This window comes from Pongo pygmaeus, chromosome 15, assembly GCF_028885625.2.
Source record: "Pongo pygmaeus isolate AG05252 chromosome 15, NHGRI_mPonPyg2-v2.0_pri, whole genome shotgun sequence".
Lineage (NCBI taxonomy): Eukaryota > Metazoa > Chordata > Mammalia > Primates > Hominidae > Pongo > Pongo pygmaeus.
The window spans coordinates 91775088-91788624 of NC_072388.2; the positions used below are offsets into that span (position 1 = coordinate 91775088).

Sequence of the window (13537 nt, forward strand, 5' to 3'; positions counted from 1 at the left end):
AGGGTGTTCCCAAAAGCAAGAGGAGGACCGTGTCCACCTTAGGTGCAATGCTTGTTTAGACATAAGACAACAAAGCAAAACAAAGTCACAGGGAGATGTGCCTGCTACAAGGCAACATTAACGGACAGAGGACCGTTAATCTTTGTAGAACTGCTGTCTTTCACAAGAATCTATGTTATTATCTTTAAGGTGAAACTTATAGCCAGGTGCGGTGGCTCACACCTGTAATCCCAGTACTTTGGGAGGCCGAGGCAGGCGGATCACTTGAGGTCTGGAGTTCAAGACCGGCCTGGGCAACAAGGTGAAACCCCGTCTCTACTAAAAATACAAAATTTAGCTGGGCGTGGTGGCGCACGCCTGTAATCCCAGCTACTCAGGAGGCTGAGGCATGAGAATCACTTGAACCCAGGAGGCAGAAGCTGCAGTGAGCCAAGATTGCACCACTGCACTCCAGCGTGGGTGACAGAGCGAGACCCTGTCTTAAATAAATAAATAAAATAAAGTGAACTTATTATTAAACTAAAAATGCTTTTGTTCTTAAGATATTGGGACATCAGGACCTTTCCTGGGTCTGTTTGGTAAACATTAACCTGTTCCCTTAACCATAAACATCCTGTGACTAAGAATACCTAACCTCCTGGGACTGCAGCCCAGCAGGTCTCAGCCAAATTTTACCCAGCCCTTGTTCAACATGGAGTCACTCTGGTTCAAGCACCCCTGGCAGATCGAAGGTAAGGAGCCAATACAAGATACAATTATACAAACTTGTGAAGAAGCAACAGTGAGGACAGGCGAGAGAGAGTCAAGGAGCAAAAATATCCATGTCCCCCAAGCCCTTCAGTGACCCCACAAGAGAGGTGTGACAGTCACTACCAAGGTGTTCCAACCAACGGCTCTCACCTACTCGGAGCTCACCCAGCAGCCTCCCTGGAAAGCCTTCCCCTAGGGTAGGGGTAGGCTAACTTTCTCTGCAAAGGACCAGAAAGTAAATATTTTTGGCTCTGCAGGCCAGGCCATCTCTCTCACAACTATTCAACTCTGCCACTGTATCTTGAAAGCAGCCATGTCACCAAGTACTTGCATTTTTCTAAGAGATGGTTGAATTATTTTTGTCTCTCCTCTTCTTTTATCGTTCCTCTGGTTCCCCGCTTCCTACTTAGCCCTTGAGAAACACAAATATAGCCTTTTACCCGCCCCTCCTTCACCAGACACTCCCTACAGTGCAAGTTCATCTAACTCCTCAAGAGTTAAGAGTTGATTTACAGATCAAAGCATGCCCAATACAGAACTCTCGCCTGCCAGGAGGTTGCCTTGAGAGATACTAGTCAAAAAGCATGCCTGCTACTCCCTCCCCCCTGGGGAGTTTTTGGCCTAGTCCTGCCCACAAAGATGCCAGCAGTCACCAGCTCAACTGACAGACAGCACAGTAGATAAGACACCAAGCTAACACGTGGACACCCCACCTTGCTTGCTTCCTCCCCTGCCTTTTAAAAGTGCCCACCTGCTGCTCCAAAAGCAAAGCAGTACATCTAAAGGTGGGATGCCTGTGCTTCTTCCCCTAAGCAACTTGGAAATAAATCGCTTTCTTTGTACCAGATCTTGCTCTTGTTAATTGGACTCTGGAAGTGATGAATTACTAACCCATGAGCCAGTTACAGCCAGAGACAATATATAAACAAATGAACATGGTTATGTTCCAATAAAACTTTATCTATAAAATAAGTGGTTTGTTTGGCCCATAGATCATAGGTTGCTGACCCTGTCTGAGGGAGTGAGAATATGCCCCCAGACTACATGGCAGGCACAGCCTGGCTGTTACTGTCATCTTTTATCAGCAATAAATGGGTTTCCTAGTTTGCACACCTGTTTATTCTGAGTTTCGTTCATATGACATAGTCTCAAAGAGGCTCATTCCTCTGGGGGCAATGGTGTGTGACTTTTACCCCCTCATATTTAGGAGAAAAAATGAATAAATAAAATACCAGAAACAAATGGTTGACCTGACTGTGAACAACAGAATGGACACCACCAACTTATCCACCTAAATTAGCAAACACGCAGCAGGCACCAAAAAAGCACCACTTGGTTATTTTTACAAAATCGAGTTAATCCTTAATTCTTCTAATCCTCTATGAGAAAAGTGCCCTACTGATACAGAAAATGACATTTTCTTTATTTTATTTTATTTTTTTTTTTTTTTGAGACGGAGTCTCACTCTGTTGCCCAGGCTGGAGTGCAGTGGCACTATCTCGGCTCACTGCAAGCTCCGCCTCCCAGGTTCACACCGTTCTCCTGCCTCAGCCTCCCAGGAGTAGCTGGGATTACAGGCGCCCGCCATCACGCCCGGCTCATTTTTTGTATTTTTAGTAGAGACGGGGTTTCACCGTGTTAGCCAGGATGGTCTCAATCTCCTGACCTCGTGATCCGCCTGTCTCAGCCTCCCAAAATGCTGGGATTACAGGCGTGAGCCACCACGCCTGGCCAAAAAAAATGACATTTTCATAGTTTCTACTTGGTGATGGTCCTGCTCCATCATTCTTTTTTCTTATAAACACAGAGTCGTGATTACCCGACTACAACGCTATATTAAAAGCCTCACATTATGTTGCCGAATAGAAAATGCTACTTTAAAAACCACATACATGGCCGGGCACAGTGGCTCATGCCTGTAATCCCAGCACTTTGGGAAGCTGAGGTGGGCAGATCATGAGGTCAAGAGATTGAGACCATCCTGGCCAACATGGTGAAACCCTGTCTCTACTAATAATACAAAAATTAGCTGGGCGTGGTGGTACGTACCTGTAGTCCCAGCTACTCTGGAGGCTGAGGCAGGAGAATCGCTTGGACCTGGGAGGCAGAGGTTGCAGTGAGCCAAGATCGCACCACTGCACTCCAGCCTGGTGACAGAGCAAGACTCTGTCTCAAAAACAAAAACAAAAACAAAAACAAAAACAAAAAAACAAAAAAAAACCACATACACTAACACTATTTTGGGAAACATATAAAAATAGAAAGGCCTGGGGTGAAGAGAGACAAAAACGTAAAATAATCATTCCATTACCCTTGGCAATGAACATGCCTCAAAGCAGCAGCTACCTTACATGCTAATTTCCTATGGGCATTTATTGTATGATTTTTGACAAAGTCAAGGCATCAAAACAAAGTCACCAATAATCTGGCAGCATCCCTATGATTCCTGGTTTATCAAAGTGAAAAACTGATGAAAAAGTGAACGATGCCGGCTAAACTACTCGCTCTTTGTGACTCTGCTGTTTTTGGCTGTGGCTCTCCAGGGTCCCCATTACACAGGTCTCATCTCACAGAGGCATCATCATCATCTACCTCCTCTCCTTTAACTTCCCCTCCTCCTATCTACTCTCTCCTACATTCACCCCCACACTGAATCCATCCAACAAACGTCGACTGCGCACCTGCTAGCTGCTCACAGGCACTGAACAGTGAACCAAACAGACAAAACTCTTCGTGGAGGTGGCATTCCAGAGAGAAGAGACAGACCACTTAAACATATAGGTTGTCAGACAGTGATGACAGTGATGGACAAAAATAAGGCAGGGGAGGGAGGGAGTCCCAGTAGGAGTGGGAGGTGTCATTTGTAAAAGGGGAAGAAACTATGGAGGTGAGGGCACCAGCCCATACATTAGGGCAAACCACTGGAAGCAACGTAAATGTCTAGCTGGATCAATTACAGTACAGCCTTACGGTGGGATACTGTGAAGCCTTTAAAAAGAACATAAGGCAGATCATAATGTGCCAAGACTGGAAAGATCTCCCAGGGGTGCTGTTGGGGCATATGTGTCGTCTGCTAACCACGTGCAGGGAGAAGACAACACAGACAGTCGTTGCCCCAGCCAGGGGAGATCAGAGAGAAAGACTCCCAGCCGGGTGCAGCGGCTCACACCTGTAATCCCAGCACTTTGGAAGGCCGAGTTGGGAGGATCACCTGAGGTCGGGAGTTCAAGACCAGCCTGACCAATATGGAGAAACCCCTGTCTCTACTAAAAATACAAAATTAGCCAGGCGTGGTTGTACATGCCTGTAATCCCAGCTACTCGGGAGGGTGAGGCATAAGAATCACTCGAACCCGGGAGGCAGAGGTTGCAGTGAGACGAGATCGCGCCATTGCACTCCAGCCTGGGCAACAAGGGCGAAACTCCACCTCAAAAAACAGAAAGAAAGAAAGAAAGAAAGACTCCCAGAGACTGGGATGTGTTGCAGAGTGGCACAGAGGTGGGGAGTGGCACATTTGTGGGTATCTACTATGGACCACACAACGTGCAAGACACTTTATTCACACCATCCTCACAACAGTTCCCTGTAAGCAAGGATCCCCACTCCCTTCAGACAGGTGAGGAAACTGAGGCTCAGAAAGGTAGAGAAACTTGGTGGTCAGTGGCACTGCTGGGACCACACAGATCTGACGGCAAAGACTATGCTTGTTCCACTACATCACCTGCTTGTCACACAAAGAAAGAGTTGCTTATGTGAAAGTCTGGGAGGCCCCGGAACCACAGGCACTGCACCCTGCACCCCAGGGCCTGAGCACAGAGCAGGCCCTCACAGTTTCCTCCGGCAGTAGGACACCCACGGTGCTCTTTCGTGCCCTACTATTTTAAGGCAGTAGTGCTTGCTGCATAAACAGTTCTTGTCTTAGAAGAGCCTATCAATGGAGTATCTGAGTGAGCTACACAAAGAAAAAGTCAATGAACAAGCCTTTACAGACTTCACCAGCCTCCAATGACAAGTCCTCTGCTGTCCCACTAGGCCTTCATCCGTGCTCAGGTTACAGGGCTATACCACGTCAGTAACTCACTTAAAAGACTTCACTTAGGGCCAAGTGCAGTGGCTCATGCCTGTAATCCCAGCATTTTGGGAGGCCGAGGCGGGTGGATCACTTGACGCCAGGAGTTCAAGACCAGCCTGGCCAACATGGTGAAACCCCGTCTCTACTAAAAATACAAAAATTAGCCAAGTATGGTGGCACACACCTGTAATCCCAGCTACTCGGGAGACTGAGGCAGGAGAATTGCTTGAACCCGGGAGGCAGAGGTTGCAGTGAGCCAAGATTGTGCCACTGCACTCTAGCCTGGGCAACAGAGTGAGACCCTGTCAAGAAAAGGGGAAAAAAAAAAAGACTTCACTTGGCTTCAAGAAATGTACCATCAAGTCAGGTTTAATCCATTTGAGAAGTTTGGGATGTAGTGCCCATTCCAGATAAATTATCACCAACAATGCAAGTAATAAGGTCAAGTTCACAGGGCCATCTAAGTAGCAGAGTCAAGTTCACATCCAGGTCTGATACCAAAGCCTACACCTTAACCACCATCAGGAGTGACCCTCAGTGCCAGCTACTGGCTCTGGGTTAGACACAGAAGACCATCAAAACCAAGCAAAGCAGCTAGTTAGACAACGAAATCTGTAAAAAGCCTTCCAAACCTAAAGGTTTTGATCCTACTCTCTGCTTTCTAGGGGTTTAGAATAAAATCATCCTGAAGGCCAGGCACAGTGGCTCACACCTGTAATCTTAGCACTTCGGGAGGCCGAGGCGGGCGGATCATTTGAGGTCAGGAGTTTGAAACCAGCCTGGCCAACATGGTGAAACCCCGTCTCTACTAAAAATACAAAAATTACCTGGGCGTGTTACCTGGGCGTGGTGGTGGGCGCCTGTAATCCCAGCTACTCGGGAGGCTGAGGCAGGAGAATGGCTTGAACCTGGGAGGCAGCGGTTGCAGTGAGCTGAGATTGTGCCACTGCACTCCAGCCTGGGCAACAGAGTGAGGCTCCGTCTAATAAAAAGAATAAAATCATCCTGCAAGGTTTTTTGGCTGACAACATGCAGAAGAAATAAGGACAGTGACAAGAACTGTCTCCTTGACCAAACTTTAGTCAGGCTCCACTGAGCCCTCTTCTCCACAAGGCCTTGGTCTGCCAGGTCCAGGTTTAGCAAGAATCCAGAAAAGAATCTCTCACCCTCGATCTCTAATGAAGTTCCTCTTGGTAATATTCTATTGATGGGGTTCAGGACCCACTACCTCAAAAAATGGCACCTTAGTATACTGAATATTTTAAGGAATTCCACTAACCCCGCTTCACCTTGCCCATGGGCTATAAATCCCCAGCTGACCTTGCCATCCTAGAGCTGAGCTCCATTCCATACTGAAGTCTCTCTCTCCTATTGCAGTAGCTAAAAGAAAACGTCTTGCTGTTTTGCTTTTTTTTTTTTTTTTTGAGACAGAGACTCGCTCTGTCGCCCAGAATGGAGTGCAATGGTGTGATCTCAGCTCACTGCAACCTCCACCTCCTAGGCTCAAGCGATTCTCATGCGTCAGCCTCCAGAGTAGCTGAGATTACAGGCATACACTACCATGCCAGCTAATTTTTGTATTTTTAGGTTTCGCCATGTTGGCCAGGCTGGTCTCGAGTTCCTGGCCTCAAGTGACGCACCTGCCTTAGCCTCCCAAAGTGCTGGGATTACAGATGTGAGCCACTGCACCCAGCCTGTCTTGCTGTTTTTAAAAAGTACCCATGCATGGCACACTGGCATATGCCTGCAGTCCCAGCTACTTAGGAGGCTGAGGTAGAGGGATTGCTAGAGCCTGGAAGTTTGGGACCAACATGGGCAACACAGTGAGACCCTGTGTCAAACAGAAAAAATTTTAAAAAGCATTGGATACAGGCTGGGCGTGGTGGCTCGTGCCTGTAATCTCAACACTTTGGGAGGCCAAGGCAGGAGGATCACTCAAACCCAGTAGTTCCAGACCAGCCTAGGCAACATAGGGAGACTCTGTTTCTGCAAATTCAGCCGGCATGATGGTGCATACCTGTGGTCCCAGCTACTCAAGGGGCTGAGCAGGGAGGATCATTTGAGCCCCGGAAGTCAAGGCTATAGTGAACCATCCAGCCTGGGTGAGAGAGCGAGACCTCTGTCCTCTGTCTCAAAAAAAAAAAAAAAAGGCATCTGATGCAATTTTTCTTTAACAAAAGACATAGCTACTAACTCAGGGGAGACCCTTCCTCTCTCTGGGCCTTCACGGTCCATCTGTGAAATGAGATGGTAGAGCTTATTAAAAGGTCATTCAGTCCTTTAAATCCTTTGATTTTCTGGCTAAAGAATGGGATTAAAACAAAATCCAGGGCCGGGCAGTGGCTCACGCCTGTAATCCCAGCACTTTGGGAGGCCGAGGCGGGTGGATCACGAGGTCAGGAGATCGAGACCATCCTGGCTAACACAGTGAAACTCCGTCTCTACTAAAAATACAAAAAAAATTAGCCAGGCGTGGTGGCGGGCACCTATAGTCCCACCTACTCGGGAGGCTGAGGCAGGAGAATGGCGTGAACCTGGGAGGCAGAGCTTGCAGTGAGCCGAGATCGCGCCACTGCACTCCAGCCTGGGCGACAGAGCGAGACTCCGTCTCAAAAAAAAAAAAATCCAGGCCGGGTGTGGTGGCTTGCGCCTGTAATTCCAACACTTTGGGAGGCCAAGGTGGGTGGATCACTTGAAGCCAGGAGTTCGAGACCAGCCTGGCCAACATGCAAAACCCCATCTCTACTAAAAATACAAAAATTAGCCAGGCATGGTAGCCTGCACCTGTAATCCCAGCTACTCGGGAGGCTGAGACATGAGAACTGCTTGAGTCCTGGAGGCAGAGGTTGCAGTGAGCCGAGATCAAACCACAGCACTCTTAAGCTGGGCAGCAAAGGGAAACTCTGTCTCAAAAAAAACACAAAAATTATCATTATCATCATCATCATCCAACTAGATCTTAACTCAGATGAAAAATCTAGGCCAGGAGCAGTGTGGCTCACGCCTGTAATCCCAGCACTTGGAAAGGCCGAGGTGGGCGGATCACAAGGTCAAGAGATCAATGCCATCCTGGCCAACATGGTGAAACCCCATCTCTACTAAAAATACAAAAATCAGCTGGGTGTGGTGGCATGTGCCTGTAGTCCCAGCTACTTGGGAGGCTGAGGAAGGAGAATCGCTTGAACCCGGGAGGCAGAGGTTGCAGTGAGCCGAGATCGTGTCACTGCACTCCAGCCTGATGACAGGGTAAGCTCTGTCTCAAAAAGAAAAAAAAAAAAAGAAAAAGAAAAATCTATTTTACTCAGGTTAGTTTATTGTTGTTTTTTCCTACAGAGAAAATGTGATTCATTGGCAAACTAGCTTCTAGATTAGAGCACACTCTTCACGATTATCTAATTCTAATTCATAGGAGTTATTTTATAATTCTGCATACTATGGGTAACAGCAATGCAAATAATTCTAGTCTAGACAGGCAAATGCATGTTACCAAATGTAGGTTCATTTGACTTCCTTCCCCCTCTGTAGAGAGGCCAGTTTTGTCTTTCATTTGCAAATTCAATTCAGTATTTCTAATCTACAAATTGGCTGTACTTTGCAGTCTCCAACACCTCATTAATGAGTTAAATAAAATCCTTAACACACGTTCAGTTCTACATTTTACAGAGTAATGACTTTATCTTTTTTTTAGGAAATTATCTTTTAGTATTTTTTTTTTTTTTGAGACGGAGTTTCACTCTTGTTGCCCAGGCTGGAGTGCAACGGCACGATCTCGCCTCACCACAACCTCCGCCTCCCAGGTTCAAGCAATTCTCCTGCCTCAGCCTCCCGAGTAGCTGGGATTACAGGCATGCACCACCACGCCCGGCTAATTTTTTGTATTTTTAGTAGAGACGGGGTTTCTCCATGTTGAGGCTGGTCTCGAACTCCTGACCTCAGGTGATCCGCCCGCCTCAGCCTCCCAAAGTGCTGGGATTACAGGCGTGAGCCACCGCGCCTGGCCTATCTTTTAGTATTATGGAAAGTATAAGCAAGTAACACGTATTTCAAAAGAAGCAGTCAAAAAATGTTTTTAATCTATTAATGGTTAGAACTTAGGTTTCTAGGAAAGGAAATCTGGGTCAATGGTGGGCACAGTGTCTCCTGCCTGTAATCCCAGTACTCTGGGAGGCCGAAGCCAGAGGGTCACTTGGGCCCAGGAGTTTGAGACTGGCCTGGGCAAGATAGTGAGGCCAAGTCTCTACAAAAAATAAAAAAATTTAAAAATCCAAAAATGTCACTCAATGGTTAATAACTTCTCCACATTTTAATTTTTAATGCTTATTTGGAAATTTGAGTTTTCTTTCACCCAAATTACTATTTTTGAAACCTGGGACCAGTGCAGTTTGCAGCCTTTTCCCAAAATGACTGAGCCTAACTTTTACAGCTACATGTTAACTCAAGTTGAATTTTTACTTTAACTTTTACTTCAAGAAATTGAAGGGTGGACATTAGCGTATAGAAATGTACAAAGAATAACATAAAACACCAGTTACCTATCATCCAGACCATTCTCCGTTATTTTATAAACCCACTCATCTTTTTTCCACATGACAGATGAAATTGTTCCTTCTGTCCCATCCCATCCTCCCCACACTGCAAAGTAATCGCTATCCTAAATTAGCATTTCTTTCCAATCGATTTATTATAAAAAGATATATGCCCACTCTACAAGCATTCCCCTAGTAATGGACATTTAGGCTGTTTCCAATTTTTTAAATCATTATAAACAGTGTTGCCACAAACAACCCTAATATCCTTCCCTTTGTATACAAATGTCTCTGGCTTCTTAGTACTTTCTAGAAGTGGAACCACTGATCTTAAGATATATCCAATCTGCTAGTGGCTATACTGTTCAAAGATACACTTGCAACCAGTAGTGAATGAGAATCTCATTTTCTTTTTTTTTTTTTGAGACGGCATGTCACTCTCTGGCCGGGCTGGAGTGCAGTGGTGCAGTCTCAGCTCACTGCAACCTCCGGCTCCCTGGTTCAAGCGATTCTCCTGCCTCAGCCTCCCAAGTAGCTGGGATTACAGGCACGTGCCACCACGCCCAGCTAATTTCTGTATTTTTTAGTAGATACGGGGTTTCACCATGTTGGCAAGGATGGTCTTGATGTCCTGACCTCGTGATCTGCCCGCCTCGGCCTCCCAAAGTGCTGGATTACAGGTGTGAGCCACCGCGCCCAGTGAGAATCTCATTTTCTTCAAATGCTTATCATCTCTTGATAGTGTCAAACTTTGCAATTCCTAATCTGATGAATATACAATGATCTAATTATGGTTTCAATGTGCATTTCCTGGATTACAAGAAAATTTGAGTCTTATCACATGATTATTTAACCATTCAGATTTCAATACCCTCACTACATGTGACAACTTCCTCCTGATAAACTGGGATTCCAATTATGGTCTGCAAAGCAATTTGTGCAGTTAAAAAAAAAATATGCTGGACATTTCTTCAAAAGATAGTCATCGGCTGGAAAACTCAAAAGACAGAGTTTACTTCTACACATTTCTTACTGACTAATGCTGGGTATGGCGTATTCTACCTCCTTAGAGCTCTCAGATCTTTTCTCCTCCCCTCCCACTGCAACTGTCTTTAAAACCCTTGTAATTCTCCTGGGGATTACTGCAATGACCTCCCTATCCTTAGTGTGGCCTCTCTCCAACACTTTTCCACACTACAGAGTATCTGAGATACAGATCTACAGTAAATGTGGCTTCCTGGATATGCGGGATAAACTCCAAATCTCTCACAGCAGCACAGGAAGCCCTGGAAGATGCATCTCTCTATTCTCACACTCATAAAATCCCACTACCGGCCGGGCGCGGTGGCTCACGCTTGTAATCTCAGCACTTTGGGAGGCCAAGGTGGGTGGATCATGAGGTCAGCAGATCGAGACCATCCTGGCTAACACGGTGAAACCCCGTCTCTACTAAAAATACAAAAAATTAGCTGGGCGTGGTGGCGGGCGCCTGTAGTCCTAGCTACTCGGGAGGCCGAGGCAGGAGAATGGCGTGAACCTGGGAGGTAGAGCTTGCAGTGAGCCGAGATAGCGCCACTGCACTCCAGCCTGGGCGACAGAGCGAGACTCCGTCTCAAAAAAAAAAAAAAAAAAAAAAAAAACAACTACCACCCACATGAAATCCCTTTACTGCACCAGACTCCACGACTCCAGTGCAAAAGCATTGCCCTTTCCCTGCCTTCATCATGCTGTTTTCCAGATGAAACACTCTTCTCTTCCTTCATCTCACTAGGTCCTGCCCAGCCCTCAAACTCCAAGGCGAGACGCGGTGACTCATGCCTGTAATCCCAGCACTTTGGGAGGCTGAGGCGGGCGGATCACTTGTCAGGAGTTCGAGACCAGCCTGGCCAACATGGTGAAACCTCGTCTCTACTAAAAACACAAAAATTAGCCGGGCATGGTGGCAGGTGCCTGTAATCCCAGAACTCGGGAGGCTGAGACAGGAGAATCGTTTGAACCGGAAAGGTAGAGGTTGCAGTTAGCCAAGACCGCACCACTGCACTCCAGCCTGGGCGACGGAGCGAGTCTCCGTCTCAAAAACAAAACAAAACAAACCAAAAAAACACATAAACTCCACTCAAGCCTCCCCACCTCTGCGAAGCCTCAACCTCTCCCACAAGTTAGGGTTAGATGCTGCCCCTGTACACACCTGTATACTCCAGCCCTTTAACACTGGAACTGTTACTAGAGATTGTCTCTCCCCAAAAAGCCTAGTAAGGCTCGAAAATGTTTGCTATGCAAGTCCCAGAGTAAAGAAAGCTGGGCTACTCCATTCACCACATACAACAGGGCTAGTCAACTACCCTGGGCACTCCTTTTCATCTATAAAACAAAGCACGTGACACAAAGTTTCTTCTTCCAGCCCCCAGATACTATAATGCTTGGCATAGAACACTCCACGTAGGTGTAACCTCAAACCAAATAGGGACGGGAAAAGAAACCAGTTAACTTTCACTTCCAAGATTGATGCGGGTGGTCCTGAAACTCTCACCAGCTCAAACCTCCCAGAACCAGAGCTTCCCTGACTTCTCTAAATAGATGTCTTTATAAGCCTGGGTATTTTTGTTGTCGTCGTTAATAGCCCTTTCCCACGGGTGCAATCCTCCACATTAAAAGCATCAAAAGTCTGAACTGTTCCTAGGTCGTAAAGGCTGGAACCAAGCCCCAGTCCCTGTTGGAGCCCTTGGCTGTGGTATCTCAGCAAATCCCGTCTCCTCCCGCGCCTTAGTTTCCTCCTCCAGAGAACTGCGCCCTTCCAGCCACAACACGCGTGAGAAACGAGAAACCTCCACCCCCAGCCCCACCAAGCAGAGAGGCCACAGGGTTTCCCTTCCCTCGGGATTCACTGTTTCCCGAAATTCCCCCTCGCACGGTGAGAAACTGATTACTCAGAAAGGGACGGGAAAAATGAAAATCCCAGCCCTGAGGTCGAGAGCCTCAGAGAGCAGACTGGAGGCCCTGGCCTCGGGGGTGGGGACTGAACCCGGTTCTGTGCTGGGGCTCCCGGTTACCTGTGGCAGGCGACCGTGGTGGCAGTGGTGGCGGCGGCGGTGAGTGACCGCGGTGGTGGCGCCGGCGGGACCGTGAGAACTCGCGGCGGCACGCAGCCTCACACCAAACACCCACGACGTCCGCACTGCTGTGATTGCTGCGGGCGCCGCCGCTCCTCGCTTAAGGGCCACTGTGCGGCGGTGACTGGTGGAGCTATGGGATGTGGCATCTGCCAAAACCAATGGGAGGAGAGGACGAGGCCGGCGAGCCAAAGGGACTACAAATCCCAGTGTGCACGGGCAGGGGCTTCTGGGCTGGGCGCGGGGGTGGAAGGGCAGCAGTTGCGCACTGAAGTGAGGTGGGGAATCCGAGGTACTTGAGGTCTGGGGGCGCGGTGATCCCAGAAGCATCTACCGAAAGATCATACCAGCTCTTGGAGCAAACCTGTCTGCACATTGGAGCCACTTAGGAAAGCCTCAAAAATATTGATGCCCCTGTGAAAATAAAATTGAAAAGCTGTTGGAACCCCCCACACACCGAAAAAACACTTAAGCCTTGAAGTGACTGTAATGTCAGTCACGTATGCTTACAACTTCCATTCCCACATTATATTCTCGCTTTCTTTTATTGAAAAATGTCTAGGGAGAATTAAACGACTTCAGGGACAAAAGCTCCTGCCTTGTTAAGTAATGAACATTGTTATAGATTACAACTTCTTCCCTCTGTTATCCTGTTTTGCTTAGACCAGAGACATAAAACCCATGATTATTACACCCTGTGTAAAAAATGTTCAATGTTCCCTTCCCAAAAAGAAACCAATAACCAATCAAATTGCTGTACCTGTGTGCCAACCTTGTAGGAATACTGTTATCCTGCTCAAAACTCCTATCTCTACCTGTATAAATGAAATCTTAACTTCCCTATTTTAGAATGCCAAATCCATTCCTTTGGAGTTGGTGTTTCTGGGTGGTCCATCCTCACACTTTACGCTTAAATAAACTCTATTTTAGGTTGACACCTCCGCCTTACCCCCAGGAATTGTGAGTTTGTTGGTTTGCATGTGGTCTGGGTTTTGGAATCTTTACAAAGCCTCAGGTGATTTGGACCCGTTTAGTCCCCATAACAACCCTTTTAAGAGGGAAAGACAGTTATTGTCACC

At 47.1% G+C, this 13537-nt stretch overlaps 1 protein-coding gene across 2 annotated transcripts in view; it reads right to left on the bottom strand.

Annotated features, from left to right (window-relative positions):
• Window positions 1-12640, bottom strand: part of LGMN (legumain) — a 39055-nt gene extending 26415 nt beyond the window's left edge. Inside the window, exon 1 of one of the 2 annotated variants that reach the window (XM_054449064.2) lies at window positions 12399-12640. The gene's annotated coding sequence lies outside the window, so the exon portion shown is untranslated. The remainder of the gene's footprint in view (window positions 1-12398) is intronic. The other variant, XM_054449065.2, reaches the window with a different exon arrangement.
• Window positions 12641-13537: the final 897 nt, after the last annotated feature.